The 14,713-nt window shown below is 45.2% G+C and overlaps 1 protein-coding gene across 2 annotated transcripts in view; it reads right to left on the minus strand.

Moving 5' to 3' along the window:
- The window catches only part of LOC126478991 (toll-like receptor 2), a 114,729-nt gene that overhangs the window by 32,771 nt on the left and 67,245 nt on the right, over positions 1–14,713 (minus strand). The window lies entirely within an intron of this gene.

Consider the following 14,713-nt stretch of genomic DNA (forward strand, 5'->3'; position numbering starts at 1 on the left):
AACATTTCATTTAAAATCAACACTCGACATAAATGGTACAACAGCTTGTTTATAGCATTTAGCGCCTTCTGCTTAACAGACCTCATTTCATACAAGAAGTGGTAACTTATGCAACTGAAAATCATTTTGGTATGATTTCAATTTTATTGTACCCCAGTACAGCCGCAACAAATTATTAGTACTCCTATGGACTTCCGATCATCGAAGGGCTAATAACAGTAAGACCCCTAATTGCGGATTCCAGTAGAAGAAGCAATTCTCGTGTGTACGTACACATCCAGTTACGAGTTATCAAGTGTAGAAACGTATTTTTCTGCTGAGGCCTACCTTCGCGCCGTACTATTCGTCGCCGGCGAGGGAAGGGACATGCGTTCTCGGTTTTCCCAGGCGAAGAAAGGAGCCCCTGATAACCCCAAAGCTCTGGCACGGTAATATTATAGTGTGCTCTCTCGGAAGCGTGGAACAGAGAACGTGTTGGAATAGGAGGGAATTTCTGTCGATTCGCACGTCTTTGCCCAATTACAAGTCTATGGCGGTCGATGGGCTCCGTGCCGTACATCGCCTGGAGGGCGGCGCCGAGGGCTGGGACGGTTGTTACATGGGGGACCGCGTAGTGATAACAAGCAAGTGCAGGCTGTGTGTGGGACAGGACGTGACAGAATGGGCGTGTACCAAGTTCAGCTATGGCAGTCGGTGTTCAGTAAATGAAATGGAAGTTTGTATTGGTCACTTTGATTAAGTCTGTGGAGATTTTGAGTCATTTCCTTCAGAGACGAAGAAAGCCTATGTAGCATGGACATTATGATGGGTTGCTTTATGGGATGTGGTAGACTTGAGCAGCTTCCTGTTCTATAATCCGAATGGACCGAGTCGTGGGGGGCTCTTATGTGGCTGACCGTCTGAGTAATTCCGTACTGAAGGTAACTTGCTGCTCTGAACTGACGGCTTGTTGTCACTGTGTTTTGCCACACACTTATTGGCGGTAATAGCTGGCCTTCGCCTTGTGGCCCTGTAACCATTACAGAACTCTTATAACGGAAGATATGGCACGGGCGATTTTTGACAATCGGGTTACAGCGTACACTGTGACGCGGGTAGAGAGTCCACAGCACGGTGATGTGGCGACTGTGTTATAGTGAAATTTTGGTATTAAATGGCATTCACCTGCCGGCCGGTGTGGCCGAGTGGTTCTAGGTGCTACAGTTAGGATCCGCGCGACCGCTCTGGTCGCAGGTTCGAATCCTGCTTCGGGTATGGATGTGTGTGGTGTCCTTAGGTTAGTTAGGTTTAAGTAGTTCTAAGTTCTAGGCGACTGATGACCTCAGATGTGAAGTCCCATAATGCTCAGTGCCATTTGAACCATTTTTGGGCATTCACCTAACTGTGGTGCTAACCGTGTCATCGGACCTCACGAGGATTTTTCTGTATCTTGCTGGCCATCAGGAGCTGTATGTTATAGTGTCTCTGTCTCAGATGAACTTTAGATTTGGTAAGTAGCAGTTACCTGTCTAGACAGTAAACAGAAAAGCCTAACCACGTAATGGCAGTTAGATGAGTGGAAATGTACCACGCTGGTGACAAAAAATGCAAATGCATGGGCCAGTTTGCCGATGTTCACAGGTTATGTAAATGTTTGTTTTGTATCTTTATGCCGGCCGGAGTGGCCGAGTGGTTCTAGGCGCTGCAGTCTGGAACCGCGCGACCGCTACGGTCGCAGGTTAGAATCCTGCCTCGGGCATGGAAGTGTGTGATGTCCTTAGGTTAGTTAGGTTTAAGTAGTTCTAAGTTCTATGGGACTGATGACCTCAGATGTTAAGTCCCATAGTGCTCAGAGCCATTTGAACCATTTGTATCTTTATGTCCTAAAATAATCTGCTTTTAAATTTATTAATGAGCGATTATATCGGAGTTTTGGAATTTAGTAATGTTGTTGTTGGTTGTTGATTGGTTGGATGGTTGGCTGGTTGGTTGATTTTGGGGAGGGGACCAAACAACGGGGTCACCGGTCCCATCAAATTAGGGAAGGATTGGGAAGGAAGTCAGGGTTGTCCTTTCAAAGGAACCATCATGGCATTTTCCTGAAGCGATTTAGAGAATTCACATGCAACCTAAAACAGGATGGCTGCACGTGGGTTTGAACTATCGCCCTCCCAAAGGCGAGTCCTGTGTGCTAACTACTGCGCCACCTCATTGGGTAATGATATTGCTGATTTCAGGTTTAGTAATGCTGTTACTGGTATTAAGTGAAAATTTTCAATTAAGAGTGCAGGTGGCCCTCTGTAAAACTTACAATATACAGACGTGTGAGTTTTGCAGAGGGCCACCTGCATATGGAGATGTCTGAACATAGAACGACTGGGAGTACGTAAAACCTTCTCACTAAAATCTTTGTTGAAATAATTTCGAGATGGGGTCCTTTCAGAGTCATATATGTCCTGGTAGCATTATCATTATGAAATGTGGGATAACTTATATGTTGGGAAATAAGTGTTAGAGAACGCCATGTGGTCTTGCTTTCAGATTTAAGTGGAGTTGAAACATCATCGACTCTAATGTCTTTCTATAATGGCTTGTCGCCCATAAACTGTTCCTGCTCTGGAACCTAATCATATTGTATTTTGTAGATCTGATGTAACTGAAGTTTGCTTGAGACATTTGAGTCTCAACTTTATCTATGATAATGATAGAAACTGAAGAAACGAATTAAAATATTTGCCACTTCTAGGACTCGTACCCTGGTCTCATGCTTACGTGACAGATGTGTTAGGCAATATATCACTGGAGCAATATAGGGGACACAGCTGCTATCGTGGTGTAATGGCTAACATAGAGTTTAGTAAGCCAGCGACTTCGGTTCAAGTCATGACTGTGACACAAATTTTAATTCATTTCTTTATCTTCTGTCCTTATTGTATTATGTTTTCTATGAGGGTTTCATTATGGGGGTAACATACCAGATAAATGGAATATTAATGTCTTAATAAATGTCATTTGTACTTATTTTCCGAGTTTTATTTGAGTAGTTGAAGTTCCATGGCACATGGGGAAAGGTTACTCTGAGATGAAGAGTTTGGCGGAGGAATGGAAGTCGTGGCATGCCACATCAAACCAGCCAGTAGCCTAAAGGCAACAAAACATTGAAGTAACTGTGGTTTTTGGTGAGTCGCTGGTAGAGGCCAGGTGCCATCCAATCCAAATGATTTCTTTGGTGCCACATTCTTGCTATGGTTTCTGTTAAGCAGCTACGTGCTACACCTCGGCAGTTTTGTTGTATGGCTTGGACGGAAAGAGCCATACATGATTTACGTCGGTCGCATGGGCATGTGGCACGCTGAGTATTAGCTGGCATTACCTCTGCCCCTCCCCCTCCTCCTCACTACTGTCTGTTAATCACGACATTAATTCATTCAGCTTCAGTGAGCACTGGAAAATTTCACACCTCAGGTACTAGCCGCCATTATGAAGCGCACCATTATGTATAGTGCAACATTGTCTTCGTGCCGTTGACAGTTGTAGTGGAACAGAGAAACGAAATGCACCGTATTTAGCAAACTGACATGCTCATTCGATGGTCTGACAATGCACTTTAAAAGTAATCTGCGAAATAATTCAAAATTTAATCTAGAACACTGGTGTACGGTTGAGCGTACACGGTACGAGTATTGTCGAAGGGGAAGAGATAGGAAGTGCATTTCAAGAGGGAGCTAATAAAGATGAAATGGCAATTTACAAAGTGTGATGAACTGAGTAATATGGGATCTTTGCAGAGAAAAGACTGCGAATACAAGAAAACTTTATAGCTTCAGTGAAATCTGAACTGGAAACTATGCTTGATATAATTGTCTGCAGCGTGAATTCCAAGAACTCCAAGTTTTCTAGACAAAAGGTGTAGCACGTAGCTGCGGAACAGAAAACATAGCAAGAATGTGGCACCAAAGAAATCATTTGGATTGTTCAAGTAACAATCGAATGGCATACAGACCTATCATACTGTAATTCAACGCTACTTCAACCCTGTGCCAAAATTCATCAGTCGTATCATCAGCAGCTGCCAAGCGGTGGTGTGCAACTCTCTCAGCAAGCCATGACTAGGTGTTGTCAGCGGGTTAGATGTCTGGAGATCGTCCTCGCCATTGCAACCGTCGAACACCCTCTGAATTGCGCATGTGTTCTTGCGTTTCCTTAATGAAATATAAAGTCACGGAGACCACATGCCTTGTCTGGGGAATATTTTAGTTTAATATCGCAGTATAACTTGAACACTTCCGATGAAGCTTCCTGGTAGACGTCCACGTGTGTCCCACCTCGTGACACAAAAGCAAGGCAAACCGAAATGCCGGTGACTACCAGTTATCACATGATTTGCCTTCCAAGGCTACAGCGCTTGGTTAACACTTGTCAAAGATGCCAAAGAGGTGTCAGGATAAGGCCTAACTCAGCAATAACACACTTCCGAATCTTGACCAGTAGATGGAAAATTAAGACCACCACGTGGGAACTCAATTTTCCAGAAGCAAGTCATGTGTAAACAGATCCGAATGAACAAAAGCTCTTGAAAAGAGTATAAAGAGACAACCATGGAAAGTAATCAGTAATGGAGTAACATAGTTACAAGCAGTAGAGGAGAGCAATAGGGCAGCGGAGTGGTGGAATATCGAAGAACAATCCAGAAGGAGCGAACAATAGGAGGTCACGTAGAAGTAGGTGTAATTAAATGAATGACGAGCACTGACTTCACTTGACTAAGGTTTATTCAGCACTTGCACAGACAATACCACGGAGCGAACTGCCACCTGCCAGAACACATACGGTATATATACAGCTACAGAAATTCCAGTACAATAATTCTTGCCATTTTTGGATATTTCTAGAATGTACTCGAAGCGAAAATAGAAATTAAATTTTTTTTTAGTTCAGACGAGTACCGAACTCACGACCATCCACGCAAATATCTAGTATCATAACCATACACTATGTCGACTGTGCTACTTAGCTTCTTCTGCAACATTGTGCCCTTCTTAAGTGCCCATGGTGTCGGTGTTACGTCGTCCTAGACCGGTTAACGAGCCATCGGTGCTGATTACTCCGACTTCCGATGGTTGACGTTCGCCGTGGCGGCTATCTTAGAATTTCGTTTGCCGCTGCGTTCTTCGTCACCTTTCCGCTTATTGCCTGTCGCTGGAGCTACGAATTTACCCTAGGTTGCAGGATCCTTACAGGGCTTCATTCGAAGGACGTGGACCGTATCTCCGATCCTTCGTCGTCTTGTGTCGGGGTCGAAGTCTTCAACTTCATAAGTAACATCAGACGACTGTCTTCCAACCTTATAAGGTAGAAAGTAGCGCCTGAGGAGCTTCTCAGACAGACCAACCTTCCGAACAGGAGTGACGATCAAGACGACGTCAGCAGGCTGGTAAACAACAGGGCGTTGGCTCGCGTCATACCTTCAGCGATCGTTGTCTTGAGCCTGCAGCGCGCGGAGTCGAGCTAACTGCCGAGCTTCCTCAGCTCTGGTTAACACCTGGCCGATGTAGTCGTCGTCCACGTCACCAGGATGTAATGGATACACAGTGTCCATCGTCGTCGTCGCTTCACGCCCTTGTACCAGGAAAAATGGCGTAAATCCTGTGGTATCTTGTTTGGCGGTGTTGTAGACAAACGTCACGAGAGGTAGCACCTCATCCCAGTTGCTCTGCTCAACATTGACGAACACTGATTGCATGTCGGCCAAGGTCTTATTAAGGAGTTCAGTAGGCCCTTTAGTTTGCGGATGGTAGTCAGTCGTCTTGTGATGAGTAGCATTGCACAGACGGTTTATCTCTGTTACAAGATTCGATTGAAAAACTTTCCCTCGATCCGTAATTAACGACCTTGGGGCACCGTGTTTTAATACAATGTCTTCTACGATGAATTTGGCTACCTCGAATGCTTCGGCTGTTTTCACGGCTTTTGTAATGGCATAGCGTGTCACATAATAAGTGCAAACAATAATCCATCTATTACCACTAGCAGACGTTGGAAATCGTCCGAGGAGTTCAATCCCAACACGCTGGAAAGGTGTTTCGGTTGGTGGAATCGATATGAGTCGGCCAGGTGGCTTCTGAGGAACTGCCTTTCTCCTCTGGCACTCTCGACAGTGCGACACGTAGTGACGGACACTCCTAAATAAACCTGGCCGGAAAAATCTCTTGCAGATCCTATCGTATGCCTTAATAAATCCTAACTGTACGGCCTCAGGTGTGTCATGGAATTTCTGTAGAACATCTATGCGCATGTGTTTAGGAATCACTGGTAGCCACCTCTTTCCAAACGGATCAAAATTTATCTTGCAAAGTAATCCATTAACTACCTTAAATTGTCCTTTCACATCCTCTGACCGATTTAAGGCAAGCATAATTTGAGATTTCTTGGCGTCCTTCTTCTGCTCAGCAGAGAGATTCTGGTGTGCAGCGAGAGAGTCACTATCTACTTCAAAGTCTTGATGGTCTTGCACAGGGCTTTGGTGTTTTCTTACACTTCTGCACGCTATGGTAAAGTCATACTCTTCAAGACATAGTGCCCACCTGGGGAGCCGTTCTGTTGGATCCTTAAGACCTGTCAACCAACAAAGTGAATGATGTTCCGTAACAACTGCGAATGGCCTTCTATAGAGATACTGTCAAAATTTGCACATGGCCCAGATCACAGCAAGACATTCTCTTTCTGTAGTTGAGTAGTTTCTCTCGGCTTTTGTAAGTGTCCTAGAAGCATAGGCTATAACCTTCTCTTTTCCATCTGCAAACTGCACCAGAACAGCACCGACTCCATACCCACTGGCATTTGTGTGTAGTTCTGCAGGTGCTCTCTCATCATACACACCAAGTAGAGGATCAGTCCTCAGAGCTTATCGCAGCACATTGAAAGAATCTTGTTGAGCGCCACCCCATATAAATTTAGCATCGGCTTTTAACAAGTCTCGGAGTGGCCTGGTTTTGATACAAAAGTCTTTGATAAAACGACGGTAATAAGAACATAATCCGAGGAAGCTTCTCACATTATAATACTTTTAGGAACAGGAATTTCCGTTATAGACCCCAGCTTTTCTGGGTCTCTCCGTAGACCTTCGTTTGACACAAGGTGTACAAGTACACTCCTGGAAATTTAAATAAGAACACCGTGAATTCATTGTCCCAGGAAGGGGAAACTTTATTGACACATTCCTGGGGTCAGATACATCACATGATCACACTGACAGAACCACAGGCACATAGACACAGGCAACAGAGCATGCACAATGTCGGCACTAGTACAGTGTATATCCACCTTTCGCAGCAATGCAGGATGCTATTCTCCCATGGAGACGATCGTAGAGATGCTGGATGTAGTCCTGTGGAACGGCTTGCCATGCCATTTCCACCTGGCGCCTCAGTTGGACCAGCGTTCGTGCTGGACGTGCAGACCGCGTGAGACGACGCTTCATCCAGTCCCAAACATGCTCAATGGGGGACAGATCCGGAGATCTTGCTGGCCAGGGTAGTTGACTTAACACCTTCTAGAGCACGTTGGTTTGCACGGGATACATGCGGACGTGCATTGTCCTGTTGGAACAGCAAGTTCCCTTGCCGGTCTAGGAATGGTAGAACGATGGGTTCGATGACGGTTTGGATGTACCGTGCACTATTCAGTGTCCCCTCGACGATCACCAGTGGTGTACGGCCAGTGTAGGAGATCGCTCCCCACACCATGATGCCGGGTGTTGGCCCTGTGTGCCTCGGTCGTATGCAGTCCTGATTGTGGCGCTCACCTGCACGGCGCCAAACACGCATACGACCATCATTGGCACCAAGGCAGAAGCGACTCTCATCGCTGAAGACGACACGTCTCCATTCGTCCCTCCATTCACGCCTGTCGCGACACCACTGGAGGCGGGCTGCACGATGTTGGGGCGTGAGCGGAAGACGGCCTAACGGTGTGCGGGACCGTAGCCCAGCTTCATGGAGACGGTTGCGAATGGTCCTCGCCGATACCCCAGGAGCAACAGTGTCCCTAATTTGCTGGGAAGTGGCGGTGCGGTCCCCTACGGCACTGCGTAGGATCCTACGGTCTTGGCGTGCATCCGTGCGTCGCTGCGGTCCGGTCCCAGGTCGACGGGCACGTGCACCTTCCGCCGACCACTGGCGACAACATCGATGTACTGTGGAGACCTCACGCCCCACGTGTTGAGCAATTCGGCGGTACGTCCACCCGGCCTCCCGCATGCCCACTATACGCCCTCGCTCAAAGTCCGTCAACTGCACATACGGTTCACGTCCACGCTGTCGCGGCATGCTACCAGTGTTAAAGACTGCGATGGAGCTCCGTATGCCACGGCAAACTGGCTGACACTGACGGCGGCGGTGCACAAATTCTGCGCAGCTAGCGCCATTCGACGGCCAACACCGCGGTTCCTTGTGTGTCCGCTGTGCCGTGCGTGTGATCATTGCTTGTACAACCCTCTCGCAGTGTCCGGAGCAAGTATGGTGGGTCTGACACACCGGTGTCAATGTGTTCTTTTTTCCATTTCCAGGAGTGTATTTTTGATTTCTTTTGCTCCAAAGAGACACTTTCTTGGATTAAGTTTCTGTCCGGCATGTTGGAGACACTTAAGAACGCCCTCAGTCTTTTTATGTGTTCATGTAATGTCTCTGAGAACATTATAATGTCATCTAAATAACAAAGACGCATCGTCCTCTTTAGGTGACTTAGAAGATTATCCATCACCCGTTCAAAAGTTGCTGGTGCATTACACAAATTAAACGGCATTACCTTAACCTCATACCGACCCTCAAGGGTGATGAACGCAGTTTTCTCACAATCAGTGTCATCCACTTCGATTTGCCAGTATCCTGAGTACATGTCCATGGTTGAGAAAAACTTAGCCCCCTTCAGACAATCTAGTGTATCATGAATTCGTGGAAGAGGGTAAACGTCTTTTTAGTTACCTTATTAAGCTTCCTGTCCACAGTATCTCATCTCGTCTAGCATAATCTTCGAGTGACAACAATCTATAATTCCCAGAGAAGCTTTAAAAAAGTCCCACCCGAGAATGGCGTCATGACTACACCCTTGTAAGGCGATGAATTCTAAGGGCTGTGTATGGCCACTTATACCCACACGAATGACACCTCTTCCTGTAGGTTTTACATATTTCCCATTAGCCACCTTCAGCAGATATGTTTTGTTGTCGACGAATATGGTTTTCTGCAACTGGCGAAGGTACTTCTCCGAAATGACTGAATATGACGCTCCAGAGTCCACAAGAGCTTGGGCTGGTCGGCCATGCATGAAGATATCCACGTAGTTTCCTATCATTTTTGTAGTGATCGACGCCGGAGCATTTTTTTCTTCGGCGGCCTCACCTCCAAGTTTTCCAGATTGCGGCAGCTAGGTGATCGGCTGGAGCTTATAAACAGCGATGGAGACCTTGATCGGCTTGTTGGGGAGCGTCCTCTCCAGAGGCTAGCTTGCGGAGATGGTCACCCTCGTCGTCCTGCACCCACATCTTCTTGTTCATCTTCGTCGTCCCTGAGTTGGCGTCGGCTAAGACTGGTCTGCTGTCTTCTGGATGGGCGTCATCAAATATCCGCCGCCTTTCTCGATAATTGCGCACCACATGTTCCGGTCGTCCGCAGTGGAAACATATTGATCGGTTATCCTGGGTCCTCCAGACATTAGTCTTCCTTTGTGCCCAAACAGGTTCATCATGCGGCATTGTAGGAACGTAACTCCGCCTGGGTCTGGAAGTTTTTACTGTTTTAAAGGGAAATGAAGGACGAGAGATTGGGTTCAATGCCTGTTCCAAATCCTCCCTTATGACCTCTTGAAGCGTCTCTGTTTTGTGCTCGCCGTGCAATCCATGTGCCTTCTGAACTTCCTCTCTCACTATCTGACGAAGAACAATTGTGAAATCAGTTTTGAACTTCCTCTCACACTATCTGACGAAGAACAACTGTGAAATCAGTTTTTTCCTCCATCAAAGACATCGATACGACGTTTAGAAGCCTTTCAAACTTCTTTCGTGTAATTCTTCTTTTATGCATTGTCTCGATATACTGGCAACCTTTAAGAAGTCGTTTGCTGTCGAAATCTTCTTCAGGAGTAAGGCTTGATACATGTCCTCAACAACACCCTTCATGAGATGTGCAACCTTATCTTCCTCCTTCATTCTAGGATCCACTATTTTACACAGCTGCAAGACGTCTTAAATGTAGGATGCTGCCGTTTCTCCTGGGCGCTGTGTCCTGCATTTTAATTTTTATCTTCAGCCTTTTATCTTCGTCGTGTGTCGCTGAAATACTTGCGCAGTTCCGCCTGGAATACTTCCCAGCTTGTGAACTTCTTTTTTTTTGTTCTCATACTATTGCTTAGCAGTGCCCACAAAGTAGAAAAATACGTCAGCCAAACACGCGGTGTCATCCTATTTGTTAAATTTGGCTATATGCTCATATACCTTCATCCACTTGTTTGGATCTTGGCCATCGTCACCAGAGACCCTGGAAGGATGTCTCATGGTGTCACAGTTGCTGTCATCGTAAGTTCTCTTCTTCTTCTGTCTCCGGGAGGTTGCGATCTGTTGAATGTGGCTCGAATTCGGGTTTCTCGCCACGCAAACGATGGCTCTGTCATGGCCTGATGGGAGCCACTGTGTCGTCGTTATGTGCGCTATCACAAGTTCCAATACCCAGCGTCTCCACCAGAATAATGTCACGTAGAAGAAGGTGTAATTAGATGAATAACGAACACTAACTTTACGAAGGGTTATTCAGCACTTGCACAGACAAGAGCGCGGAGCGATCTGCCTCCAGCCAGAACACATACAGAATATTCCAGTACAATGATTCTTGCCATTTGTGTGTACTTCTAGAATGTACTCGAACAGAATAGAGAAATTTTACAGTTCAGGTGAGTTTTGAACTCACTACCCCCCGTGCAACAGTCTAGTATCATAACCACTACACTACGGCGGCTGTGCTACTCAGCTTTTTCTGCGACAATATATATGTAACTTATTGTTTTACTCATATTTATTTTATATTACTCAGAAATCTTTCGTTATTCGACTTTCATTTATCAACGCTGCAGACCCAAATGTCTAGGAAAAATGTAGCTTACAAACGTGACACAGACGTCATCTCATTGAGTAGTTAATTTCTATTTTTTATATTACTGGTTTCGATCTTCTACGAGATATCATCAGATCAACATTCCTTGATGACAGCAGGAATCGCAGGTGTGGAGCAGATCCGACCGTGCAGACGTGAACACTGCAGTACTCGTGCCTTTTGTTTATTAAGTAAGGCATAACATTAATAGATCACTGTGTTTCTTAGAGCTATGTTGCCAAGGATTTCGTTTTTGTTACCGTCGATTTACATGATGCTTTCTTGTTGGTAAATACCACTATTATGAATTATGCTAATTTTGTTAAATTAAATAATCTATTTTTTGCTTTCATTTTCTGGGGAAATCAAATTTGTGCACGTATCTATCATTTCATGGATAAATTATTTCGTCTTTTTTAAATGATCCGCTTTACACACTACGTACCGTATATGGGGTCTACCATTTGGAGTAGGCCTATCAGCGATGAGAAGGATAAACGGAATGATACTCACGTGGTGCTCCTTTTCCCTTAGTAAAGTCGAAGACTAGATGACCTTAGCTTCACTGTGCAAAAAATAACTATGTACGAAACTTATATTAATGTTACCGTTAATTTTAGTTACAGTGCCACTAAAGTGCTGCGTTACGTTTTGGTTTAAGAATGGGTTTCCCGTTGCAGTGACAAAGTACAGTTGTAATTGTTCGTACACAGGAGGGGAAAAAATAATATTTTTCTACTTCTAGTAAAAGACGTAGAACATGATTTGTAACTCAGTTTTAAATGTTGTAGTGAATAATTTACGTTGAATTTCGCAGATTGGTGAATATTACTTCTAACTCAACAAAGTGAATTCCTACCGTGAACATGAGCATTAGTCAAAGAAACAAGTGTTCCACTGTCGGACGCTACGACCTTCACTGAGAATCTGATGAGCGGGAACTGTATGCCCTCACCACACTTCCATTTTCCGGTTGAGTTACATCAGAATTACTTTTTTTCTCTCGCAGAGTCGCAATGTCACAGCTGTAGCTGCCTCGTCTTTGCCACAAAGCACTTTCGCATTTGCAGACGTAACGTTACATAAGGGAGACTCGGTATGGTCCACCACAGTGTGGATCCGGAAAGGGCGTGAGATAAGTCGCTAATTGCTTCCCGTACTATTCATTGGATATGCACTTTAGCTACCATGTCACAGGCACCCATTTGCACATTTACTGTTAGCAAATACAACAGGAGGGCGACGCTGCTACGCATATCCGTGTACTGAATTTGCATATGTTAGACCTTCGCAGATTTCTGTCTGCCAAGCACATACCAAGAAAAAGGAATCCTTCTAAAAGGTTAAACTATCGAACTGTAGTCTGTTGAATACAAAAATATAACATGCTTTTCAGTCGGGAGAGTATCGCCTACACCAGCCTTGAAACGCCTTATTCTTGAGTACTGCTCGAGCGTTTGGGATCCCTATCAGGTCGGATTGAGGAAGGACAAAGAAGCAATTCAGAGGCGGGCTGCTAGATTTGTTACTGGTAGGTTTGATCATCACGCGAGTGTTACGGAAATGCTTCAGGAACTCGGGTGGGAGTCTCTGGAGGAAAGGAGGCGCTCTTTTCGTGAATCGCTACTGAGGAAATTTAGAGAACCAGCATTTGAGGCTGACTGCAGTACAATTTTACTTCCGCCAACTTATATTTCGCTGAAAGACCACAAAGATAAGATAAGAGAGATTAGGGCTCTTACAGAGACATATAGGCAGTCATTTTTCCCTCGTTCTGTTTGGGAGTGGGACAGAGAGAGAAGATCCTAGTTGTGGTACGAGGTACCATCCGTCACGCACCGTATGGGGATTGCGGAGTATGTATGTAGATGTAAATGCAAATGAAACAGTTGGTTACTCAAGAGAGCAGGTGTTGGGGAGGAGTGAAGCAATGCGGGGCACTGCATCATGCGGCATGCCAGCGAGTAGTGTCACACCGGTTGGACAAAAAAACGGATACGCCGCGACAAATGTACGCTTCAACACAAATTCAGATGCTAGCTGAGCCTGCAGGTTGCGCTGTCGTATTTGACCACGAACGGCACATGGGCAATGTCCTAAATGCGTTGGAAATGTCAGTCGTTTTCACAACGTAGTTTTGTGAAGTCGGGAGTCCATTAGGTCGCAGACAAGTGAATAAGAATGCGGTAAAATTGTGGGTGCTTTCGAGAGGCGTCGTGTCGCAGATTTATATCACGTGCGGAGAAACCGGAAAAACATTGTCTGCTAAGTCACAATGTGGTCGAAACAGTGTGTTGAGTGATCGTGACGGTCTCAGAAGAGGATTGTAACGAAGAATAAGAGGACAATAGACGAAGATCCCTGCGAGCCCTTGCAGCACCAAAACAACACGAAGGGAACTCCATAAGCAGGAAATTACAGGGGAAGCTGGAACTCAAAAACACAAAACTGTGAAAGAAAATCATGTTGCCAGTCCTAAAACGTGGGCTCTGGAGCGACGGAAGAAAGTTATTTGGTCGGATGAGTCTTTTTTCACAGTGTTCACATATTTTGGCCAAGTTTACTTCCAAAACATGATAGATGGCGGGGATTCGGTGATGATTTGGACAATTATATCGTGTTATTCCAAGAGGCCCATAGTTACTCTGCAAGGACGCAATTTTGCCAAGGTTTATACGACCATTTAGCTGATCAGGTGCATCCCAGGGTGCAACATCAGTTCCCCAGTACTAACAGTGTGTTCTAAGATGATAGGCCCCTGTCCACATAGCTTTTATCATCCACGACTGTTTTGTGAATACGAGAGTGAATTGTCGTATCCCTTCTGGCCAGCACAATCACATCTCAATATTGTTGAGCCCTAGTTTCTACTTTGGAGAGTAATGATCGCTATCCACCTCCGACATCGCTGACTGAACGTGTCGTTATTTTGCAAGAAGAATGGTGTAAGATTCCCTTGAAAACCAGACAGTAACTGTACTTGTCCTTTCCGAGACAAATGGAAACAGGATTGGAATCCAATCGTTTTCCTACACCGTATTAACCGAGGTAATGTGTTTCGCTGTTAGCAAATACAGAGGTAGGGTGACGCTGCTACGCATATCCATGTACTGAATTTGCCTGTGGTATACCTTCGCAGATATCTGTCTGCCAAGCACATACCAAGAAGAAGGAATCCTTCTCAAAGGTTAAACTATCGAACTGTAGTCTGTTGAATACAAAAATATAACATGCTCTTCAGTCTGGAGACCAAGAAATGACGTATGCCAAAAGTAAAATTTTATCTGAAGTACAAACTGTTATCAAAGGCTTTGTAGTGAAGCCATCGTAACATATAGTCATATATAATATTTTCCTCCACCCGCTGTAGCGCATCTGTCAGTAGTCAGTGCTCAGCAGAGCACTTTCAATAATTATGGTTGAATTTTGGTTTAGTTAGTGTTTCCTACACCTTATTAGTTAAGTAGCGTGCTGTGTTTGTGATGCTACCATATTTTTATCCACCCTCTGTAGCGCATCTGTCTGTAGCCTGCGCTTTGTGAAACCCTCTTGCATAAGTAGTCTTGATTTTTGTTTTGGTGTAGATCTGCAGT

Source organism: Schistocerca serialis, chromosome 1 (assembly GCF_023864345.2).
Source record: "Schistocerca serialis cubense isolate TAMUIC-IGC-003099 chromosome 1, iqSchSeri2.2, whole genome shotgun sequence".
Taxonomy (NCBI): Eukaryota; Metazoa; Arthropoda; class Insecta; order Orthoptera; family Acrididae; genus Schistocerca; species Schistocerca serialis.